Below are 25,800 nucleotides of genomic sequence, written 5' to 3'. Positions count from 1 at the left end.
ACCTTGTCCACTGCCGAGCAGAACTACAGCCAGCTTGACCATAAGGCTTTTGCTGCAGTGGCCAGTGTAAAAAGGTTCCACCAGTACCTCTATGGCTGTGATTTTGAACTAATTATGGACCACAAACCGCTTTTGGGCTTGCTGGCGGGGACCGACCTACTCCTGTGTCATCACCGTGAATGACTAGATGGACCATTTTCCTAGCTGCCTACTCCTACCGACCTGGCTCCACTTTGGGGCATGCCAACGTCTTGAGTCGCTGCCCACTGCCAGAACTTCTTGCAGACCCTACCCCCGAGATGCCAGTCCTCCTGATTCACTGCTTAGAGACTGGTCCTGTCTCATCTAGTGACATTGCCCACCACTTTGCAAAAGACTCCACCATCAAACAAATTTTGAACTGGGTGTGGAGGGGGTGGCCCAAGGGGCCTGTTGTGTCTGATTTCAAAATGTACTAATGTAAGAGAGATGAATTGTCTGTTGTTAATGGCTGTTTGCTGTGGGAGGACCGGGTCATTGTTCCACCCAAACTGCTCATTGCAGTATTAGAGGCTTTACACATAGGGCATCCTGGAATTGTCAGGATGAAGTCTTTGGCCAGGAGTTATGTGTGGTGGCCTAACATGGACAGGGAGATCGAAGACTGGGTGGCTACCTGCACACTGTGCCAGGAGTCCAGACCAGCTCCCCCAGAGGCACCTGCTAAGGAGTGGGAGCAACCTCAAGCACCATAGTCTAGGGTGCACATTCATTTTGCTGGCCCAGTTCATGGCCAGACATTCCTCGTAGTTGTGGACGCCTACTCGAAATGGCTAGAGGTAGTCCTGATGGCCTCCACTACAGCAGAAGCAGTATTCAAGGTACTACAGAGACTTTTCTCCACACATGGCCTGCCCAATGTCCTTGTCTCTTACAACAGGCCCCAATTCACAGCCATGCAATTCGAGACCTTCTTAGCAGCACAGGGAATCAGACATGCCCTGGTCGTGCCATTCCATCCGGCCTCCAATGGTCAGGTGGAGAGAATGGTGAGATCTACAAAGAGGCCCTATCCAGGATGGGCCCGGGAGATTGGCAAACATGGGTTGACCACTATTTGCTAATTCAACACATCACGCCAAGTGCCACTACAGGGAGAAGCCCCTCCGAGCTTCTCATGGGTCGCCAGCTAAGGTCCCACTTAGACCGGCTACACTCAAACTATTCTGCCGCATCGCTCCCTGACTCCACAAGCAAAATTCGGAACTTTAGCGTATGGGATTCAGTTTACGCCCACAACTACACCGGGGGAACTCTGTGGATTCCTGCCACAGTGATAGGCATCACCGGGCCTCACTCTTATCTCGTAGAGCTCGAGGACGGTCAGAATTGGAGAAGGCACGTTGATCAACTCTGTGGCCGCCTATCCAACTCCACTCTTAGGCAGCCAGAGGTAACTCCTGCTTGAGTTAGCCAAAGCCCTACCCAAAAGGAGCATGAAGTCACTCCTTCCACAGCCAACTCAAACCCGAAGTCACTGGGATACTTAGCTTCTTGTGTTGCAGGCCCGCAGTGAGCTCCGAACGAACCAGCTCTAGAAGCTCCAGCTTGTGAAAGGTTCCAGGAGCTTCCACCAAGCGGAGCTGCGGAGCAAACAAGTCCATCTGACCTGTCCGAAGAACACCCTCCGACTGAACTGCGCAGGTCTGGCAGAGCTACCAAAAAGCCCGCCTATCTGCGTGACTACGTAACCAGTAGGATGATTCCATCTAAGATGGGAGGGGTGTTAGATACTAGCTACAGTTATAGTGGTTTCCACCAAGGTCCTCTGTTCTGGCGGGAACAGAGGTTTAATCTCATTGGTTGAAGGGTCTGACAGCTCCCTATAAAAGTGCTGGATTGTACATACTTGTTCTGTTACAAGAGCTGTTGTTGCCTTTAGCCTGAGTGTGCCTTTCCATTATCCTTATATTTTAGTGGTCCTCCCCTTTGAGCTCCTAGAACCTCATCTCTTGTGGTTTTCCTAAGAAATTTAACATGAACCTCCCTTGGAACATTATGTGTTCTTGCATAAGCTGAATTGATCCTATAAATCAAATCAATATCCCACCCAAGCTGTTGTTTATCTTTATTGATATATTCTGCTAACATTGTGGTCATAATCTCCTTAAGATCTTCATTTTCGACTTCTGGTAAATTTTGAAACCTAAGAAAAAAAGACATCCTTTCAAATTCCGTTTTTATCACATGATTCTCAAATTCTATATTCCCCCTTTGGATTGCCTCCAGGCCGTTCCTCATCCCAACCGCACCCTCCTCCAGTACACCTATCCTCTGCTCATTCTGCGTAGTTTCAACCTTTTTCTTATTATCATATTTTACAGTCCATATGCCTATATTTTAACATATCTTACAGTCCATGATGGCTTTCTTTCTTTCTTTCTTTTTTTCGGGAAATAATGAGTTGGCATGAAGCTAGGAATGAAAGACTTGTTGTTTTTATCATTCGTAGGTTAAACAGAGAGGTGAGCTTTGTTGTTTTATATTTCAAATATCTATTTATCTGCTATATTCATAATAAGAGCCAGTTTGGTATGGTACTTAAGGCAATGTTTCTCAACCTTGGCAGTTTTAAAACACATGGACTTCAACTCTCAAAATTTCCCAGTCAGCATGAAAAGTTGAGTAGAATTCAATGAAAACTCAGCATGGAAATTCTGAAAATTGAAACCCATACATTTTAAAGTTGCCAAGATTGAGAAACACTAGGTTACCCTTGAAATTATTATAAGCCAGAAGTCCATGACCTGTCATCCTTACCAAGCACAACGCCAGTTGGGTGACCTTGGACTCATCCAAGCCATCTCTGTTAATCAACATGACTGAACGGAAGAAATAACAATCAGCAGATAAATATTGTCAAATGTTTGCCTATTTTTTTAATGAATTCAGGCTTGGGTAAATGTATTATAGAAGATATTTACTTTCTGAAACTTTCTGTTGTTTTTAATATTTTAATTTCCCCTTTAAGCCAAGAAAAATATCTTGCATTTTAAAGGCTGATTGCAAGGCTGTAATATTGCTGTAATATAAGCCTTGTAAAATAATGAAGGAAGAGATTAAATTATTGATTATAGACCTGCAACCGTATTGTTGCCAGTTAAATCTATAAAACGTCTATAACATTTAATGAGAAATCCATCCAGTTCAAAGAGTTTACATGATTTAACAGATTGCAATCTGTGATTTCTTGTCATGTCATTGTTTGTATCCATATATTTTTCTATTCTTAAGAAATCTACTGTATTTCAATGAGTCCCGGGAAATTAAAAATGTGCTGTCTAGTTGCAAAGTCTCTAATTGACATAACAGAATATTTAAAAACATAAAATGGATTCTCTTTTGGTAAATAAGTGTCCATCAGTAGTCTGAATTTTAGATGTATAGTTTTGTCTGCAGGATTTCTAGCGTATAACAAAAGTCAGTCTTAACTAAGTGTTCCAACTTTATAAAATTGGAGTCTCTCTTTTATGCTAAGTTAAAAGCATTAAAATATCTCTAAATTGTTGTTTTAAAGGCATTCCAGAGAGTTAAAGTATTAGCTGAACCCTAATTAATTTCCAAAAAAGAACCCAATTTATTTCTCAATACATTCCACAAAAAAGAGTTTAGGGAGAGAAATATTCAAGTACCATCTGGAATTAGCTGCCTTATGGGTTATATTAGTGCTATATATCAAATGTTTTTTGATACTCATTGTTGCAAATGCAGTTGACTGTAAACAAATTACACTTGGCTCAGTTTTCACAATATGCTAAACCATAAGCTATGATTTGCAAACTACAATCAGAAGATACATAGGTAAGGTAAAGATTCCCCTCACACATATGTGCTAGTCATTCCCGACTCTAGAGGGTGGTGCTCATCTGACCTCCCCCCAGACATTAGGACAACAACTGATCTCCGCTCCTTCCGTATGAAACTTAAGACCCATCTGTTCCGACTAGCCGGCCTGGCTTAATTTAGAGCTTCTCCACCTCTTGGGCATTTTTAATTGTTAATTTTAATTTTTAAATTTTAACTATCATTGGGGTTTTAATTGTCTTAACGTATTGTAATTTATTTATTTATTGTTCCACCTCCTCCATATTGTATTGTTGTGACCGTTGCTAGTGTACGTCGCCCCGAGTCCCTTGGGGGAGAGGGGGCGACTAAGAAGTCAAATTAATAAATAAATAATAAATAATAAATCTACGTTTGAAAGCCGAAGAGCCAGCACTGTCAGAAGTCGTTTCCATGGTCATGCGGCCAGCATGACTAAATGCCAAAGGCCCACAGAATGCTGTTACCTTCCCACGTGCTTTCAAACTGCTAGGTTGGCAAAACCTGGGACAAGTAACGAGAGCTCACTCCATTACGTGGTGCTAGGGATTCGAACTGCCGAATTGCCAACATTTCTGATCAACAGGCTCAGTGTCTTAGCCACTGAGCCACCACATGCCTTTGAATAGATACATACAACCCATTAAATCAAAACCAATCCAACAAGTTGTCTTTACTAGTCAGTTGAACACTTCTCTTTGTTGTGTGGTCAGACTTCACCCAGAGCAAAATTCAAAATCTGAAGAACATATTCATAGCCCATATCTCTTGTTAGGTTACTTTACTGCATAGATAGATAGATAGATAGATAGATGATAGATAGATAGATAGATAGATAGATAGATAGATAGATAGATAGATAGATAGATAGATGATAGATAGATAGATAGGTAGATAGATAGATAATCATTCATTCATACATACTAGAGAAAGAGAGAGAGAGAGAGAGAGAGAGAGAGAGAGACAGAGAGATTGATTAGGCTTGAGGTTCAGAATAACAGAATAAACGAGTTGGAAGGAACTTTGGAAACCCTGTTCCATTTCAGACAAATGGTTGTCCAATCTCTTCTTAAAAACCTCTAGTGATGAAGCACCCACAATTTCTGGTGGTAAATCATTCCATTAAATTGTTTTCACTGTCAGGAAATTTCTCCTTAGTTCTAGGTTGATTCTCTCCTTGATTAGTTTCCATCCATTGCTTCTTGTCTTGCCTACAGATGCTTTGGAGAATAGGTTGACCCTCTCTTCTTTGAGACAGCCCCATAGATAGTAGCAACACTGTCATGTCACTTTCTTTTCATTAAACTCAACATTTTCAAAACATATCTCTTATTCCCTCCATTGTGTCATAACTGACTAAGAGCCATTCATTTCTCAGAGTGGACTGTGGTTATACTTGTCTGGTCTTACATTGCTCTGATGTTTCTAGCTTTTGTTAGATACCTCCCTTAGCTCTGGAAATGCCAGGAGTTTTCCTTATACTCCCATTTGAAAAACTTAGATAATCAGATAAGATATCCACTTATGTTAGCTGCTGCTGCTAAGCAACTCTCCTCAAACCAGAACTTCAACCTCAGCTATAGTCTTAGGTCAGGAAGAAGAAATTTTCTCCTGTCAAAGACAGTAAAAAGGAGTGGAAGTGGAAATCTATAATTTCCACATCTTTGTTATGTAGCTACTCTTTGCACTCCTAAATTACCTTCATTCCTTTCAGTTATAGCAGCATTTCTCAACGTTGGTGATTTGAAGATGGGTGGACTTCAACTCCCAGAATCACCCAGCGAGCTATGCTGGCTGAGGATTTTGAGAGTTGAAATTCACCCATCTTCAAGTCACCAAGGTTGAGAAAAACTGATTAGAGGGTCCCCTTTCTCTCTTTAGTGTGCTGTATTTGTGTCATTTTATCCCTGCTTTTAAAACCTATTGTTGCTGCATTGCTTTTAGCTGTCACATGTTCTGGAATCCATACATCAAACAGTACAGGCATGAGTGAAACAGGGGCTAGCAACTTCAATGGAATCAAGTGAACATTAAATGAGGATCCTTCTTTCCAATAGGAAGTTATTAGCAAGATAAAGAACCAAGCATACTTGTGAAACATATTTTTATTAATAAGAAATGCCAGTAGCTCCTTGTACAAAACGTGGGTCAAAAGAAATGCAAAAAATTAATTCACTTGTTAATGCAAGCTGGAAAATAGTATTGGTTGCAAAGTATATTTTGTGCATGCTAATTTTCTTTGATCAATTTCCTAGATCAAAGGTCCAAAATGTGTTAGGCTATTTAATTAACAGTAAGCATTACATTGGTGCTATGAATAGTTAATTTGAAATCAAGGGGAATTGGGCTTGGACTACATGTGTAAACATAAAAATTCTAAGATGAATCCTTCCTTGACTCCATCTCCAGGGTCTTCCTGTCCTCCTCCAACACTGAAACAACTATCTTATCCATTTACAAATTTGATTTAATCTACCTTTGTAAAATAAAACAAGACGTTTTCAGGTCCTCCTTTTTGATTTAAACCAGTAGGCTTATTTGGCTCAGATGAAGTGCTTATGAACCAACCTGGGAATTCTGCCGATTCAAAAGTGCAAATCTCTGGCCTGCCATCACTTTCACTGTAGAAAGTGAAATTCTTGAACTTTTCTGGTGTTCTATACAATATCATAATATTTTCGTCCTAAAAAAAAAAGGAAATTTTCCTTAGCAAAACAAAGAATATTATATCACATGACATCATGGCTACAAGATTAATGGAGAACGGTCTTGCAGAAAGCTTTTTTCCACTAAAAGAGTATCACAGTTTCTGATTTAGAACTTGGAATCACAGGAAGCTTTTAATTACATGTGTAGTAGTCTCAGCAGTACTTTGCTTTTCCATGTTATGAAGCCCACAACTACAATTTAATTTATTTGTGAAAAATCAAACACAAAAAAAACTTGTCACTAATTATATCAGGGGGAAAAAATGACAGAAAGATAGCATTTATTATAATCTGGCACATGTTTATTTATGAGCAGATTGTGAGTCCTCTTATTTCACAGATTAGACACAACCCTAATCCTAGGGAAAAAGGAGAATGATTTTTTTTTCTAGAAAAATTAACCAGTGAACAGCTTGCCTCCAGAAATTGTGTCTGCTCCATCACTGGATGTTTTTAAGAAGAATCTAGACCAGTGATGGCGAACCTATGGCACGCGTGCCACAGGTGGCACACGGAGCCATTTGTCAGGGCACGCAAGGCACTGCCCTGTCAGCTGGCCAGCGTGCATGCACGTGCTGGCCATCTGAGTTCACCCTTTTTTAAATCCATTTTTTGCCCTCCCCAGGCTCCAGAGGCTTTATAGGAGCCTGGGAAGGGCGAAAAGAGCCTCCCCCGCCCCCGAGACCCTCCGGAGGCTTCATGAGCTTCCCTGAAGCCTCCGGAGCGCAAAAACCCGGCCCTACGGGCAAACCGGAATTTCAGGAACAGACTTCCTGTTTGCTAGGAGGATCGTTTTGACTGCTCTGGAGGCTTCAAGGAAGCCTCTTGAAGGTCCCTGAAGCCTTCGGAGCGCTTAAAACGACCCTCCGAGCAAACTAGAAGTGACTTCCGGTTTGCTCGGAGCATCGTTTTGACTGCTTCTGAGGCTTCCGGGAAGCCTCCTGAAGGCCCCTGAAGCCTCCGGAGGACTTCTGGGGGGGGGCAGGGGAGGCTGTTTTCGCCCTCCCCATGCCCCTATAAAGCCTCTGGAGCCTGGGGAGGGCGAAAAAAGCATGCAAAAATGGGGTCGCGCCTGTAGTGCACGCATGCGCACTGGGGGGTCATGCATTGCATTATGGGTGCGGCACGCCTGCACACAACCCCTCTGTGCTCCCCCCCACTTATGGCACACGAGCCAAAAAAGGTTCACCATCCCTGGTCTAGACAGTCACTTATCTAAAATAGTATAGGTTCTCCTACTTGAGTACGGGCTGTACTAGAAGATCTCCAAGGCCCCTTCCAGATCATTCATTGTATTCTAAAAAAGAATGAGTACAAATGAAATACTCACCACAAGCTGTATTTGAAGCTGTCCATCCCCAGACTTTATACAGGACACAACATGATTATCAGCACCTATAAAGATTGGATTCCTTTTTGAATCTAATGAGGTATTAGGAATTACATCAAAAGAACTCCCTGGGGAAAAATAATATGAAAGAAACAGAGTCATGCATTTGTGTCAAAGTGCAATGGTTTCATTGATTTGGAAACATTGAATGAGAAACCAGTGTAGACCTACTGGAAATGTTCAGAAAATATTGTAGAGGCTCCCAAAAATGACTCAACTGCATGCCTCTGTGTGTGTGTGTTTGTGTGAGTGTGTGTGTGTGTGTGTGTGTTTGTGTGTTTGTGTATAAGACAACTCAGGGGGAGAAAAAAACATTTTTCTTGTTAGGACCAAGAAAAGAATTAATAGGAACTAGAACAGCAGTTAAATTATATGAAAGCAATAAATCTATTACAACACATTTGCAAATCTAATGAAATACTAAAAACATATGAAAACCTTTTTGAAAAAAGTCTTTTGTTTTTATTTTTTATCCTCCTAAAAACTGTAGAGCAGGAATCAGGTTGGCAGAAAGTCAGGTGCCCAGGATAAACGGGTGCCCAACAATGCCATGCTGGGGATGAAATATCAGACAATGGACTATTCAGGGGAGGTCTTGAAACCATGGTTTTGAGTTTTTACTTACTCACTGTTGGACAGCAAATCTTGACAGTTCCATCATTGTTATGATGGTCCTTTGGATCAATCCGAATCTTGTGAGTACAATAATTACTACCATCAAAGACATCCCATCAATAATTTGGCTAATACTATAATTTAAATAATCCACCAAAATATAAGAGATTCTACTGTTACCTGGTGAATTTGAATTTTGTGGAGTTGTCATCAATACATTGTTCACCACACTGAGAAATGTATTACTAATATCCCAAAATTTAAACTGCCAGGGCTTTTCCAACGCTTCTGGAACAAATGATGACGGTTCTACAAGAACATGCACATGTACATATCAACACATGAAACACAAGCAAAGAGAATGTTCCAAATGCTGAATATTCCAGTGAACATTCCAAGGAAAATATTCTTAAAATTCAGATAAAGAATCTAGAGACATTGCAGAAAGATATATTCATGGGGTGTTTGTTTTTTTTAAATAAAGAAGTAAAAATAGATTCTCTCACCATTCATCTCCTTCTCTTTATTCCTTTGACAACTACAGATTTCCAACAAGATATTCCCAAATATGTGCAAGAATGCAAACTCTCCCTATTGCTATGTTTGTCCTCTTTCTCTGTAAAAACGGATGCCTTGAATTGGCTTCCTTCCGAAGAGATGAAAGAATCAATCCATAGGATTCTTTGGAATCAGTTTTAAGCAATGTACAGTTGATTGCTTAAAACTGATTCCAAAGAACTGTATGAACCATCCCTCAGTTACACTCAGAACTACAAACTGAAGAAAAGTAGGTGGTTAATCTGACATCAGAATGCATGCGTTCATAATGTTTGGCATCAGTTCTATACAGGGATTTTCCAGAGTAATTTAGCACCAAACTTCTCTAATCCCTAATCTCAGTTCAGAGTCATAAGAACTGCAAGATGGGCGGCAAATAAGTTTGATAAATTAAATAAATATGTCTCATAAACCAGGAAAATACATTTCACTTCTGTATTGACTAAATCATTAAGGATGTATTCATGGTTTGGAAGCACCTAGAGGAAAACAAAAATTAAAATAATTACCTCGTTTTGGCTCGAATGCATTGAATAAATCTTCCATTTGCTTCTCCCATGACATCTTATATAATTGATTTGCCACGTCTCTTCCCTTTTCAAACTGTTTAAACTTATTTAAGTTTCCTTGATCTTCAGGTTGTGTCATTGTTTTGTTCTTAGCAACAATAGACATGGAAAGAGCTTTTTAAAAAAAAAAAGGATTTCCTTAGCTTTGCTTCCTGGCATACCAAAAACTGAAAGCATCAAACACACTCCAAATAACAATTTATTTTTCTATTGTTCTTTTTAAAAATGTGTTAAAATATTTACCCGTATTTATTCGAGTATAACGCGCACACGTGTATAACGCGCACCCCCTAATTTTCGATTAAAAATCGGTATAAAATTTTGTTTTATACAAAAAACGTTGTTGAACACGTGCGGCCATGATAAAAATCATTTATTGACAACGTAAACTGGTATAAACACAATACCGAAATAAAATTACCGGTAACAATATTTATTTAAAATGCTTCAAAGTCAGACTCATCATCAGATACACCAAAGACTTGTTCCCATTCTTCTCGAGTTAATTTTTCATCAGTGTCCCAGTTGGCAGGAACATCTCCAGTTTCTCCAGTTTCTCCAGTTTCTTCGCTTTCTTCTGAGTCTGAATTCCACAGCAGGTCGTCTTCTGTGCCGTCCATTTTATTGCTGATGCCTGTCTTCAAAAAACTCTTGATGATCATTTCTTTTGGTATGTCTTCCCATGATGTTTTAACCCAGGATGTCACGAGAGATAGGCCAGGTTTCTTGAGGTTTCCTTTTGCAGTCAATTCTTTGTCTTCGGATTTCATCCAGGTAATCCACTTTTCCCTGATTCTGTCTTTGAAGGGTTTGTTTAAAACGACATCTAGTGGCTGAAGAACAGAGGTTAGTCCACCTGGAATCACAGCTTGAAATGTTTTTAGACTTTTCAGTTTGTCCTTCACAGTGTCTGTCAGGTGTGAGCGGAACTGGTCCCATACAAGCATGGATTTCTTCAGTAGTGCGCCTGGTCTAGTACTCCAAACTTTATTTAACCATAAAATGATGCCCTTTTCATCCATCCATCCTTTAGGATGACAATGGATCACGACACCTGGTGGAAATTTAACTCCTTTTGGAATAGTCTTTCTTTTAAAAATCACCATTGGTTTAAGTTTAAAACCGTCTGCCATACAGGATAACACAACGGTAAAATGAGTTTTCTCATGGCCTGTGGTTCTAATCTGGACTGTGTGCTTCCCTTTGCTGTCAATTGTCCTGTTGCCTGGTAGGTCAAAACACATGGGGGTCTCATCCATATTGCCTATCTGTGAAAGTTCAAAATTAATCTGCTTGCGTTTGTTGATTATAAAGGTATGGAATGAAGCGATCTTCTCTTCTAAATCATTAGGCAGCTTCTGTGCTATCTTTGTTCTCTGGCGTATTGCAAGTCCATGCCTTTTCATAAACTTTTGTGTCCATCCATTAGAGGCTTTGAAGTTTGAATCTTTGCAAAACTTTTGGGCTTGAAGTCTAATGTGGAGTGATGTGACAATGTACCCACTACTTCTTTGGTCAATGATCCATTCATAAAGTTCCTTCTCCATGTCTGGGTACATGGCTTGTCTCCCTCGTTGTGCTTTTTTTGTTTTATTCATCTTTCAGGATGACTTTCTGTTTTCTCCATTCTCTAACATTCGTCTCTGGTACAGTGAATTCTCGGCTAGCTGCTCGATTTCCGTGAATTTCAGCATGATCAACAACTTTGAGCTTGAATGAAGCGTCATATGCAGAACGCTTTCTCTTGATACCCTGAGTTGCCATCTAACGGGCAATGCTTACTATCTAATGTGTGAGGGAGGTGAGGAAATGAAATCTCACCCCCAGTTCGGGCCGCCCACTGTACGCGACGAGGGGACGTTTTTTTTTCTTCGCCCTCACGTACACGTGTGAGCGAGGCGAAGAAATGAAGAGGGGACATTTTTTTCCTTTGCCTTTCGCTGGGACTGCCAGCGAGGGGAAGAAATGAAGAGGGGACGTTTCTTTTCCTTTTCCTTTCGCTGGGACTGCCAGCGAGGGGAAGAAATGAAGAGGGGACGTTTCTTTTCCTTTTCCTTTCGCTGGGACTGCCAGCGAGGGGAAGAAATGAAGAGGGGACGAGGGGACTTTTTTTTTCTTTGCCCTTCGCTGCGGCTGCGAGCGAGGCGAAGAAATGAAGCGGCAACAAGGGGACGTTTTTTTTCCACCACCCCAGCCCAGCCCTCGTTTATAACGCGCACCCACACTTTGATTCCTTTTTTTGGTACAAAATTTTGCACGTTATACTCGAATAAATACGGTAGGTGAAACCCATGGGAATATTCAGAGTTGGTTTTCACCAGCCTGTGCCAATATATCCAATAAACTTTCCTTCTTTGAGGAATCTACCTGCCTTGGAGTTTTGTTTGCTATGGATATGTTACTTGGAACCCTGACAGCTGATGGACACTTCCAACTTGACTTACCAGCATATATTTTACCATTAAAGTTAGAGGTACACTCAGCCAATCAATTCCTCATTTCTCAGTTGCCTAATAATTTTTTGAATCTATTTACTATGCTGTGTTTCACAAATGTAATTTGCCATCAGAATGGATCCCTCTTCCTGATGTTCAATTATCTATGTGAGACTAATGTCAATTTAAGTCACTTTTTGGCCTATAACTTTAAAAAAACCTATTCTTTGAACACATACATTTTCACTGCTGCAAAGAAACAACACAAGTTGCAGGTAATTTCAAAATCTCCTAGCCATCACTTCCTTTTTCTGGCAGACTGACCAGCAAAAGTAAAAAGCCAAATGAACTTTATTCTGCATTTACTAGACAGCAAGAAAACAAATTGCACTGGTAAAATGAACTAATTTTGTCAACAAACAACAAATGGAAGAACCTGCAGAGAAATAACTTTATCCAGCAAAGTTCAGGCAAGTTACCGTAATGCAAGTTTGTGTTAGGCGACCGGTGAACTACAATCCCAAGTTGCGTTACAGATGCAGATGTACTATAGGAGATAAAGAAGTGATGAAAAGTAGCCATATCTCTGCAGCACAGAACGCTCTTTGGATTGTTGCCCAAAACATGGTTTAAAAAAAAAACCCTTCATGTTCAGGCTTTTCTCCTTTAGACTTTTTGATTGGCTTTTTACTTTGTCTGCTGTTTGACTTTTTTTCTCCAGAATGTATTCGTTGCTAAGGACTGATGAGCTTGAATATCCACCCAAAGAAATAGTCAAGGAACATGGTAAATTCCAAACCTCTGAGGTGAGACCATCACTGTTCTCTAGGAGTCAGCTACATTTGCAGAAACTCACTTACATGCTCTGGGAGTTTTCATCATGAAGAAGTTTGTGCCTCTGACAAGGTAAAATGGAGACTTTCCTTTCCATTATAGGCCATCTTCACTCAAAATGTGGAAATTGCTGCAGAGACGTTGTAGAAAAATATCCACTTGCCAAAGTTTTCCCACCCAATTTGTTTATTATAAATCTTCCTCTTATCTTTTCATCAAATACTACCGCAATGGGTATAACGTGCAATTTTAAAAGCCGGTTGATCAGAAGTATTTTGCAGCAAAAGGGATCAAAACATCTTTCCATTTGGTATGACTGGCTAGTCGTTCAACAGCAGGTTCAATTATTCCTACTGTCCCAATTTCTGCTGCTTAGCTATTTCTTGCTACAAAGAGAGGTGAAAAAGGACGCAGAGAGATCACACTTCCGAGGCATGTTGGAAGGAGAAGGAAAGGTTGCATTTTGAAAGACATCCTAATATGAAATTAAAATTAAAATTGAAGCATATGTTTTAATTAATACATTTAATTAAGGATCCATACATTTTTTAAAAATTCAATTTCTTGAATCAAATTCTGAATCCTGAAGTGCGACTGCAGGGGTGTCAAACTTGTGGGCAAATGCAACACCCACTGGCCACAACCACGCCCAGTTTAGCGAAGGGGGGAAAGTCCTGGCACATCACGTGACAATGTGAGTTTGACACCCCTGTGCTATTGCATGATGAAAGGGGGGAAAAAACTTTGATTTAAAAAAAATACATAGAAGGGAATACTATATAGTTTCTTGAATATTTTTCTCTTCCAAGAAGCTCACACCAGCCTTCAGGGAATGGGGGAAGGGAATTTATTTTAAAATAAATTAGATCCCTTCAGGGATAAAAACCTACCTGTTTCTTTTCTGGTGAGATGATCTATTCGTCAGCATGGAGAACAAAGCCACAGATGTAAATGGCTTTCTTAATGCTCCCTATACCACCAGGAAGAAATCAACTACAAATAGAACTAAACCCAGATGTCATCTCAGTAATCTGGCCCTGGAAGAAAATAATTTGTCGCAAGATACATCAGAAAACAGTACCTCTGGAGATGTCTCTTCCTTGGACTGAAGGTTCATTTCCTGTCATCTCCTCAAAAGATGCTACGTTTTGTAACAGCTGAGGAAGTCTTAATTTTCATAGAGTTTTATCATTGGTTGGTTTCCTCCCTGTTATCTTCTTTCCACCTCACACCAAAAAATAACAGCGACAGCTCACAATGATGTCAAATCTTATGATGTGAGAGTTTGGGAACCACACCTCTTGTGTTTCTTAGGAATCACACACAAACACGAAACTACAATAAAATGAAAGTTGAAGACATCTGTGAGTAAGTCATGGATTCTTCCCTATGAGTAGGGCTTCATCTGGAAAGGAGAGGCTCTGGCACTCCTTTTCTGTGTGTCACAAGGATAATCTGGATTTATTTATTTTATTTTAATTAGATTTCTAGACCGCCCCCTCTCCCCGAAGGGATGATACTATTTATTTTTTCAACACTGAAGAGTTGCCAAGTTTCATTCACCATTGCACAGTTGAAGCTTGTGTAATGGGTTCCTTGATGATCTTTATTTGATATTAAGAAAAACTCACTCTGAAAATGCAGGAGGTGGACATGCTTTTCAGTGTCATAGGCAAAAATAGTAAGAGGTGTGCATAAAACCTGAATTAAGTACTGTGTCTTTTCATAAAGACAGAGTACTTTTCATTATTGTAATATTAACTCAAATGAAATATGGATAATATGATTAGACTTTGTGGGAGTTATTTCTCCTACAGATCAAAGGTGCAGAAATTTTGATAACAAGGAACAGAAGCAGAGCCTTCGCAAGAGACTTGACACCTCGCTTCTGCAAGAAAAGAGAATATGGAAATTGGCAAGAGTATGGCTGACCTACATTGTCTCATTATAGGTCTGTGAGATGCATAAGTGTCTCATCTGAAAGTAACATTCATTCATAATAAATACTCAATACCGAATCTCTTTGATTCTTATTCCTTGGATTAACAGTTTACAATTCTGATTTTGAGGAAGGAAATATGACACTTTCCAGCTATCTGTTTCCTAATTTCTCCATTGTATTGCAATTTGCAAAACCCTTTTTGAGGTTGCCTGGAGTTGCACTGAAGTTGTTGTGGCAGCTCCCTTCAAGGGCCTGAGATGGTGCACTTCTGCTTCCATGGTTTGAATGAAGTCTGTGTTTAAAATAACAGCAACAGAGCAGCTTCCGATATGTGCAATGTGTAAAATATATTTTCTTGTATCAAACATAGGGGATACCGTAGTGATTTTCATTCATCTATTTTAGGAAGGCTTGGGGAGTTTTGTCTCTTTTCCACTGTCGTCTTCTCCTTTGACATTGATCCTTTCTCTCCCCACCCCACCCCCGCCCCATTGTTCTGATGCTATAATAATCAAAGGACTAGGAAATCCTCTGTGAGTCCAGGAAATGTCTATAGCAGGGGAAATTAATAGCTCAGCTTTTATAAAGTAGCCATGTCTCTACCTTGCAATTGATGATGATAGATAGATAGATAGATAGATAGATAGATAGATAGATAGATAGATAGATAGATAGAGTAGGTAGCAGTGGTGGGTTTCAAAATTTTTCAGAACCTCTTCTGTAGGTGTAGCCTGTTTTGTGGGAGTGGCTTGCCGGCCATGTGACCGGGTGGGAGTGGCTTGGCAGTCATGTGACTGGGTGGGCGTAGCCAACTTGTAAAATGTGGTGAAACTCACTTAACAACGCTCTTGCTTAGCAACCAAAATGTTGGCTCAGAAACTCTGGCATTTGAAACATGCAAGTCTTAAAGCTGTCAAGTTACAAGACCCTTGCACCCCTAACCCTTTAGAAAAAAAAACCCAGGGGTGTTCAAACTTGACAGCTTTAAGACTTGTGGACTTCAACTACCAGAATTCCTCCTCTCGCTCTTCATCTTTTGATGGGCGGATGGGCGGGGGGAGAGAGATGGAACGGCACTGTAGATTTGTGGAACCTCTTCTACAGAAGAGGTTAGAACTGGCAGGAACCCACCCCTGGTAGGTAGGTAGGTAGAGATAGATAGATAGATAGATAGATAGATGGATGGATGGATGGATGGATGGATGGATGGATGGATGGATGGATGGATGGATAGATGATAGATAGATAGATAGATAGATAGATAGATAGATAGATAGATAGATAGAGGAGAGAGAGAGAGAAGGAGAGGAGAAAGATAGTTCATAGCTGCAACAGATTTACAGTACACTGTTCCTCCTCTAGAAATTGTCACTCAAGCTAAAATAATGGGAAAGGAAGGAGGATTTGTACATGCAGGTTTTTATATAACAATGAAGACTTTCTCCGGATATACTTATATAGATATAGAAATAGATATAGAGAGGATGGATAAGGTAGGATAAGATAGGATAGTACAGGACGAGCAAGATGAGACAAGGTAAGATGAGATGAGACAAGGGGAAGAAATCTTTACAGGACTCTGATTAGTCAAGAAAGCAACAGGGAGCATGCTTTACCCATCTTGGACAGAAACGGAAAGGGATCCATCATCAGAAAGGGTCATTGATTTAACAGGCCATAAAGGGATCAACTGCAAAATTCCTGTAACAAAAAATAGCAAATGGAGATCCACAACTTCTGGAGACAAGTCATTCCACTGATTAGGGAACAGAGGATTGCTATCAGTGTTCAAGATGGAAATATGTAAGAATTCAGGAGAAATGTATAGCATCCTTATGGTATTCCAGGCCTGCTGTAAAGGACCTAAATTTTCCTCAAAATTCCAAATTATCTAGGGCTACAATTTCCCCTCTTCTGAAAGGACAAAACCAAAACCAAATAAAACCACCACAACCATCCAAACTAGGTTTATTACAGCAAATTTTTTGAGAGTAGTGAATGAGAGTTTATTAAGACATTTTGAGTCCTACCATTACAGAATAGAAATATTCAAAATTCTTTGAATATTGCTTGGTGGCAAGAGACTTCAGATTTCAGCATCAGTCTTACATTTGGAAACTCAAGCTCTTTGATTATTATTTGGGGTCATAAAGTTTTTAGTTTTTCTTATGATTTCAAGAAGACAAGAGTAAACAACTCAGGGTCTGTTGCACTGCATTTCAAACTGTAATTCATATTTCCATATTTAGGAGTGATTTGAGGGGAAAGGTTAAATTTCTCCTTAACACATGAAATAAAGGGCTTTAAACACGGGGCACTGCAAGTTCCACATGAACTGGACATGATATTACCTAAAATAAAATGGACACAAATAGATAGAAGTCTTCCAGCTGCATTCCTTAATTCACTGACTTTGAGTTTATTGGCCTGAGATTTGTTTTCTTGAATTCAATTTGTGTTATGCAGACCCTCTTCATGGTGCACGAGATCTTCATCTTAACTTTTTTGTCTATAAATGTTCCTAAATTTTCCCCTTCCCTTCAGTTACTAGCAAAGCGCTCTTTTTTCCTAAGTGCTTTTTGCTTCCATAAATCAAACACTTCAAGTGTACTGGAGCAAAACTTGTCAATGCAAGAATGTAAAGAAATTGGCGTTGAATTAGAACTGAGGCTCTTTCTCTCAAATGAAATTTTATTGATCAAACAGACGTTAACTATCAACAAACTGAAACATCTTTCTGATCAAAGAGCCATAAAATGTTGGCACCAGGAGATGCTATTCCTCATGATTCTCCTTAATGGCTAATATCTCCCATACAAATAGGAAATAGATGCTTCATATCTGTTCAAGCATCATCCTACAAATTCTGCCAGATTTTCTCCAAACTGAACTTTCGTAATACTCATGGGAAATGCTGCACCTACTGTGGGAAATTCTTGCCCTCCTTTCATGCTTCCACTAATAATCTAGCAATTAGATGTTGAAAGCAGCCAAGACATGCACATCGAGGTCACAGTTGGAGACGCCCATTTTTTCCTGGCATTACAGCCATCGATGTCATGTGTCTTTCAGAGTGTTAGCCAACCACACTCTCTTCCTTCTCCTCCCCAGATCCTGTTTCTCACTTTGGAGAAAGTAGGTGGAATGCAACCTAACCAGATAGACAAACCGCACCTTTCTTTTCCCCAAAGGCTGGTTTGTTTTCTCCTTGTTTTACACAAACTCATCTCTAATAGTGGGAGATCACAGGGATCTATTGATGCCACTTGGGAATCGGACCAGAAGATGATGAAATGGGGAAAAGTAATAATGGCAGTAATATGATGGAAATGAGATGGGAGGGTAGTGCATTCATTCTCACGCTACTTGATTTCTCAATGACTTTTGATACTATTGATTATGACATCCTCTGGAATGGCTGCAGGGATTGGAAGTGGAGGGCACTTTGTTGTGCTGGTTCATTTCTTCCTCTCAGATTATTTTCAGTCAATATTGATCAGGGGGGAGCGGTATGATCCTTGTTTTTTGCTTCTTTCTCTGCAATTGTTTAACACCTACATGAAAGTGTGGAGGGAGGTCATCTGTCACCTTGGCATCAGATATTATCAGTATGGTGATGATACTCAGCTGTACATCTCTGCCCATGATGAGTTAAGCAATGCTTTGTCTTGCCTTTTCCCTGTACCTGTAGGCTGTTCGGGTATGGAGGGGGAGCATTAGTCTAAAACTGAACCCTGGCAATATGGAGTGGCTCTGAGTTAGGGGCTCTTTGGCTCTTGGAGAATTATAATATTTGATCATGGAGGGGGTACACTGCCCAAGACTGACAGCCTGGAGGCTGATTAACCTTCCTCTCACTTTGTACTGCAGCATCTGTGGTTGGTTCTCTTATTAAACTGAGTTAGCTTCCTAAGGATCCATTTGTAATATCTGAAGTAGCTAAATAATGCTCATTATACAATTTTTAAGCACCCTTTCCCATTGTGAAAGTCTGGATCCTCTGCAAAATCTTCCATTCCCTGAAGAAAATGAGTTGTTCTTCTTAAACAATGAACCAGATGGTAGTGGAGAAAACTGATTCTCATAACAGTATGAAATAACACAGATGTGTCCAACCTTGAAAACCTTTAAGACTTGTCAGCCTGATTAGCTGAGGAATTCTGGGAGTTGAAATCCACAATCTTAAAGTTGCTGAGTTTGGACACTCCTGGAATAACATGTTACCGTACTGTAACTATACTGTAATTCTGTCCCCAGCCAGGAAATTGATCCTGACAAGCTCAAGGTTGTCTCAAGATGAGACAAGGGGAAGAAATCTTTACAAGACTCTGGTTAAGCAAGGAAGCAATAGGGAGCATGCTTTACCCATCTTGGACAGAAATGGAAAGGGATCCATCATCAGAAAGGGTCATTGGTTTAACAGGCCATAAAGGGATCAACTGCAAAATTGCTGTAACAAAAAATAGCAGCTGCCACCCAGCAGAGACCTTAGCAGCCTGGCAGCACAGGATGAAATGGCTGCATAGGACAGGAACCCTCCAATACAGAGAGAGAGAGTGTGGACCCTGCTATCAATCAGAGATTGTGGCTGCTGCCAGACAAGAGCAAAAGCCTGGAGACCATCTGCCCATAAAGACCAAGGCAGTTCAGGCCCGAAAGCATCCGTTTTGAATTTGAGCTGAGAAACACTGGCATGGGAGGTATTTGCAACAGACTGGGCATGGGTGGAAAAAGATGCCATCCATTCTTGCACTCAGGAAACAATCTGAAGTACTTGAAAGAAGGAAAACTAAAGAACAAAAAGCTAAAAAATAGTTCACACAAAAAATACAACCTGGAGGAAAAAACAATAACAAAAATTATGGAAGAACTAAAACAACATGCAATAGCAACAGCAAGGCAAATTGAAAGATACGAAGGACGAATAAAACAATATCGTGAAAATGCCCAGTTCAGAATAAACCAACACCTCTTCTATTGGTCCCTTGATGAAAATAGAATCCAAAATAATATTCATCCATGTAAGGAAAAAACTTGGAACTTTTAGAAAGAACTGTGGGAAAACCTAGTGGAACACAACAGCACTGCCCCTGGATCAAAGATATTCAACGACAAACAATACTAAACAAGATGGAAAATATTGTAATAAAAACTGACATGGTGGCAAAACAAGCAAAGAAGGTCAAGAACTGGAGTGCACCTGGCCTGGATGAACTGCATGGATACTGGCTAAAACACCTGATGAGCCTCCATCATGCATGGCCACTCAATTTGATCAAATGCTTCAAAATGCAACAAACGAAGAATGGGTAACAGCTGGTCGAACATACTTGATAATGAAAGATCCAGAAAAAGGCACAAAACCAAGCAACTATTGCCCAATTACTTATCTGCCAACAACGTTCAAACTTTTTATAAGGATACTGGCAAATTCAGTATTCAGTCATCTGATGGAAAACAAGTTTGTATCCAGTAGAACAAAAAGGAAATTATAAAAAATCAAGAGGAACAAAAGATCAGCTGCTCATAGACAAAATGGTACTAAAAAATGCAAAATGAAGAAAAATAAATTTAAATATGGCGTGGATTGATTACAAGAAGATATTTGACTCATTACCCCACAACTGGATTAACACCTGTCTGGAAAACTTTGGAATTAGCAAAAATATCTGTACATTTTTGAAAGGAAATATGCAAAAATGGAAAACAGTTCTAACAACAAATGGGGAGAACATTGGTGAAGTCAACATCAGACGAGGAATCTTCCAAGGGGATTCACTTTCACCACTACTGTTCAACATTGCATTAATTCAACTGACAATAATCCTACAAAACACAAAACTGGGATAGCAAATCTCAAGCCAACATGGCAAGATAAACCATCTACTATGCATGGATGACTTAGAAATATATGCGAAAAGCCCCACTGAACTGAAATCAATACTTAACAGAGTTCAACTGTTCAGCAATGACATTAAAATGAACTTTTGACTTGAAAAATGTGCTATATTATCCATTCGGCGAGGAAAAATGGGAAAAACAGAAGGAATAGAACTGGGAAATGGAAATATAGTGAAAGTATTAGCAAAGGATGATGGTTACAAGTACCTAGGCATATTGGAAGCAGATAACATCTTGAATGGAAAAGTCAAAGAGTACAGAAAAATTCCTGCAGGCTGTGAAAATGGAGCACAGCATAAAAACAACAGAAACAAAGGTAGAATATAAGGAAAAATAGCTGGATAACAGATTAAATAGATGGAAAACCAAAGCTTTGCATGGACAGCACTTGAAAAACATTGAAGGAAAATGTGATGACAACTTGACATGGACATGGCTTAAGATGGGAACTATCAAGAAAGAGACGGAAAGTTTAATACTGGCTGCTCAAGAACAAGCACTACAAACTAATGCTATGAAAGCGAAGATACAAAAATCCACTGACAACCCAAACTGCCAACTTTGCAATAACAAAGTCGAAACTGTTTCACATTTAATATGTGAATGCAGCAAAATCGCACAAACTGATTACAAAGCTAGACATGATTGAGTTGCTAAATTAATCCACTGGTCACTATGTAAAAAATATGATTTACCTGTATCCAGAAAGTTATGGGAACATAAAGTGGAAAAAGTTATCAAAAATGAGAAGGTGAAGATCTTGTGGGACTTTCGAATACAAACGGATTGTTATTTGGAGCACAACATGCCAGATATCACGGTTGTAGAGGGCCAAAGTGTACAGTTTAGTGATATCGCTGTTCCTGGAGTTTCCAGAGTTGAAGAAAAAGAACTAGAAAAAATCATGAAATATCGCAACCTGCCCATCGAAACTACACAGCTATGGATGAAGCATATAACAGTGATACCCATTGTCATCGGGACACTTGGCACCATGTCCAAGAATTTTACAAGATACATCAACAAATTGCAGCTTCCTGCAATAACACCAGCAGAACTGCAAAAAACTGCGCTACTCGGAACATCTTATATTTTAAGAAGGTACTTGATTGATACCTAGGACGCTGGCAGCAAACCGTATCAACCATTAGCACCAGTCAATTGTATTTGTAATGCATTTTTAAATGTTCAGTTGGCTGAGTTTCATGTTTAATGAATAAAAGAAACAACAATAACAATAATAATAATGGGAAGCCAGGTTTATTTAACAACCATGTTAATAATTTAACAACGGTGGCAAGAAAAGACGTACAATAGGGCAGGATCCACTTAACAGATGTCCCAACTAAAACATTTTGAGCTCCGTTATGGTTGAGGACCAGCTGTATTCAATTTGATTTAAATTCACTTTCAAAGATTAATACACTCGGGGGGCACCTGCCTCCCTTCCCTCTCCCCACTTACAATGATGTTTATGACCAGTCCCGGTTTAAATGGGGTAAATTGACATTGTGTCAGAGTTTGTTGCAGCACACACAATCAGAGAATTCAAAACGCCTTTATATACATAGCGACACATAAGGCCTACAATCCCCTTGTAGGTTTTTCCATGTTGTAGAGCAGAGAAATTGGAAGTGCAAACACAGCACACAAAATGGAAGTCCAAATGGAGAAGGCAAAATGGAGGACGGAGAAGCCTATAAGCCTCAAGCTTATAGGCAGAATGGTTAAGCCAGGCCCAGGTGGAAAGCCGCCTACCTTGTTCATGGCAGAATAAAGGAAGCAAATCTCAGACACAATGTGTTCAATTAAAGGCATCATGTCTTCTGGTTGGGCTCCCATCACTGCTTGTCCATAGCACAGAATCAAGGCTGTGCGAATCTGTCTCTCAGAGAGATTCTCCGAGTCCTGTCAGAACAAAGACGGTGTGTGTGTGTGTGTCAAACTATTTTCCAAAGCACCGGAAGACAAGACAAGAAGCAATGGATGGAAACTGGCAGAGATTCTTAGTTATCCAGGTCATGGTTTTTCCCTTGGATGACTGAGCCAGCCATGGAATTCTGGGAGTTGAAGTCTACAAGTCTGCAGTAAATGGAGCAGCTGACCTTGCAGGGTGGTTTTTCTTCCAGAGTTGGAAGAAATGCTTTCTCTCCTGAACACGAGGAACACAATGACTTCCGTCCTGTTATCATTCAGAAAAGAACGACTAAATGTCTTCCTTACAGTTCTGCAATGTTCAAATACAGGCAATCCTCAACTTATGACCACAAGTGAGCTCGCAATTTCAATTGCTAAGCAAGACATTGATGAATTTCCCCCCTTTTTACCACCTTCCTTGCTACAGTGGATAAACGAATCACTGTGGTTGTTAAGTTCCCCATGGACTGGTCAGAAGGTCAGTAAATCTGAATCAGTTACTAAGCGTCTGATTTCTGAATATTGAGAGTTAGCTGAGACTACCTAGAAATCATAGCTAGTGCATGCAGAACATGGTTGATCTCCACCACCATGGCCCTTCTGTTGCAGAAAATGACAGGCTTAGACTTCTCAGGATACAGGAAAGGTTTATTTGGCAGCCAGGTTCAGAAAGTTAGCACATGGCTAACATTGCAAATTCTGAACAACCTTCATTATCAAAGCACGCATTCTTATACATTCTCAAAAAGCAGCGCAACACGGAAATACTTAACTCATTTCTTATTGGTTATTTTGGGGGGAAAGCCTTATAAGTAGATGGGGGTCTTACTTCTCCTTTTGTTCTTGGGACACAGGTATGGACTACGTATCATTAACAAACTTTATTTGAACCTTGTGGTTCGGACTTTTGACATAGGGACGTTGGCTAGAACATATTGTGGTTAGAGGCTGGTGACATTTCCTTGTCCCTTTAAGCAAGTTTCTAACTGTCCCTTTTATGCCACATCTTCATTCCTATATTTTAATTCGTATTTTATTCTACTTTACTTCTTTGGTTTGGGGGCAAAAGGGGAAGACAGGAAGTTGAGTCTTGAGAAGATACTTCAACTAGAACACCAAAAGGAAGTGGAGGAAGAGAGAAAAGATGGTGAGGAAAACCATGGAAATGTTTAGGATTTTAAAAAAAGGTAGTCCTCTCCAGAAATGTATCATGAGAAGTGGTAGCATACTTTCAAGACCAAAGGTGAAGGGGCACACCAAAGTGCCATTTGGCTGGGCGGATGGATCCAGAGCTTTCGAGGAAATCTTGACTCATGTTTACCTCATCCTCCTTTCCAGGTGGATCTCCTATTGCTTTGCTCCATCAGGACTGCTCACCTGAGTTTGGGTCAATTGGGTTGGGTTGTCCGCTTTCTCAGCTGGCCGGGAAAATACCCTCTGGATGGTTTTGGTCAATAGCTTGGTCCTCAACTCTAAATCCAAAGGGAGCTTCGAACGGCTGCTGAAAGACAAGGAAAGATAGCCTGGAGCATAAATCCTTCTAAAGATGTTGGACTTTCCTTCCTAGAATCGCCCAGCTTTCTTCTGTAAGACCTTGCAACCCCATCCCTGGTCTCACTGTAAAGGGGGCTTTTAGTAGAGAAGGTCTCTTTGCATGCATGAAGTGTCCAAAATCTCTCAGGATTTCAGGGAGGTGGCAAAACGCAACCATGTCAATGGTTCCAGAGATTCCCTAGGGAAAGCGATGCTTGGAAGGAAACAACCAAGCTCAGAGAGCACCAAGGACCCCAGAAAGATGGAGGGCTCCCATTCACCCCTCTGTCAGTTTCTTCTTCAAATGAAAAACCTAGCAGCCTTTTCAGTTGTTCTTTCACTAGGTCCTACTGTCTCAGTTTCACCCCATAGTATTTGGAAAGGGAAATCTGAAGATTGGAAAAAGAATCTGTGAGTCCTGGGGAGCTTCACCAATGGGCCAGGGAAAGGAAGTATACAATGCATCTGCAAAAAATATTGGGGGAAAATAAAAGACTGGCTGGAGGAGATCACTACACACCAAATTGAATTTAAATCGGAATTATTTCTGTTAGGAATTATAAAGGGAAATTATGAGAAAAAATATTAGATATTTAATTCTACACATAATCACGGCAGCGAGAATCTCATTCACACAAAATTGGAAAAATAATTACATACCAACAGAAGAAAATGTAATAAAACAAATATTAGAAGGTGCAGAGATGGATAAGCTCACAAAAGAATCAAAAGAGAAAGAAGAATCTGAATATTACTCTATGGGATTTATGGTATAATTGGCTAGAGAAGGGTGGGGAGTAGGAAAGCAAAAAAGAAAAGAAGAAAGATCAAGAAATTAAGCTACAAAACCGGAAAACAAATAAAAGGTAGAATTACAAAAGAGACAGTAGCAAATAAATAATGGGAAATGGATATAAAATGAGTCAAATGTATATAAAGGTTGTTATATATAGATTGGAGAAAAAAGACATATGAAATAATGTGTGTGTGTGTGTGTGTGTGTGTGTGTGTGTGTGTGTGTGTGTGTGTGTGTGTTGTTATATAAGATTTACCTGGACAGATAAAAGAATCACAACAGATATGTAAAAGAAGTGTAATGTGTTGCAAACATGTTATGTTTTGCATAAACAAAATAAAAACATTTTTTAAAAAGGAAAAGGAAATATAGGACAAATTATTATCAAAAATTGACTATGTTTTCCCACGGAGCTCCTGTGTCCAAAAAAGTCAAGATGGCAGCCATACCTGCATGATCAAAATCTCAAGTCTTTTCAGGGGTGGGGGGGTTTCCCTTCTATGATCATAATTTGGTTTCAAAGGTTTACAGGAAGTCCTCGACTTACAACAGTTCGCTTAGAGACCATTCAAAGTTACAATGGCACTGAAGAAAGGGACTAATGACCATTTTTCAGACTTACGGCCATTGTAACATCTCCGGGGTCACCTTGATCAAAATTCGGAGGCATGAGCTTGTGACAGTTGTCGTGTCCCGGGTCTTTGTGATTTCGTTTTGCGACCTTCTGACCAGCAAAGTCAA

The 25,800-nt window shown here is 40.0% G+C and overlaps 1 long non-coding RNA gene across 3 annotated transcripts; it reads right to left on the bottom strand.

The window, feature by feature from the left end:
- Positions 1–5,948: 5,948 nt before the first annotated feature.
- On the bottom strand, positions 5,949–14,389 carry LOC309395539. Of its 3 annotated transcripts, XR_014175926.1 has the most exons (6): positions 14,052–14,389; positions 12,997–13,100; positions 9,642–9,815; positions 8,755–8,883; positions 7,900–8,027; positions 5,949–6,544 (listed from the first exon to the last, which is right to left on the bottom strand). It is a non-coding gene; the product is annotated as an uncharacterized lncRNA (long non-coding RNA). The 3 variants fall into 3 exon arrangements; XR_014175927.1 differs by lacking the exon at positions 12,997–13,100; XR_014175928.1 differs by lacking the exons at positions 12,997–13,100; positions 14,052–14,389 and adding an exon at positions 13,861–14,042.
- Between the last annotated feature and the right edge of the window lie 11,411 nt (positions 14,390–25,800).

The sequence above is a fragment of the Natrix helvetica genome (genome assembly GCF_964273705.1).
Source record: "Natrix helvetica genome assembly, chromosome: 7".
NCBI classification, from domain to species: Eukaryota; Metazoa; Chordata; class Lepidosauria; order Squamata; family Natricidae; genus Natrix; species Natrix helvetica.
This window is presented reverse-complemented; position numbering and strand designations above follow the sequence as displayed.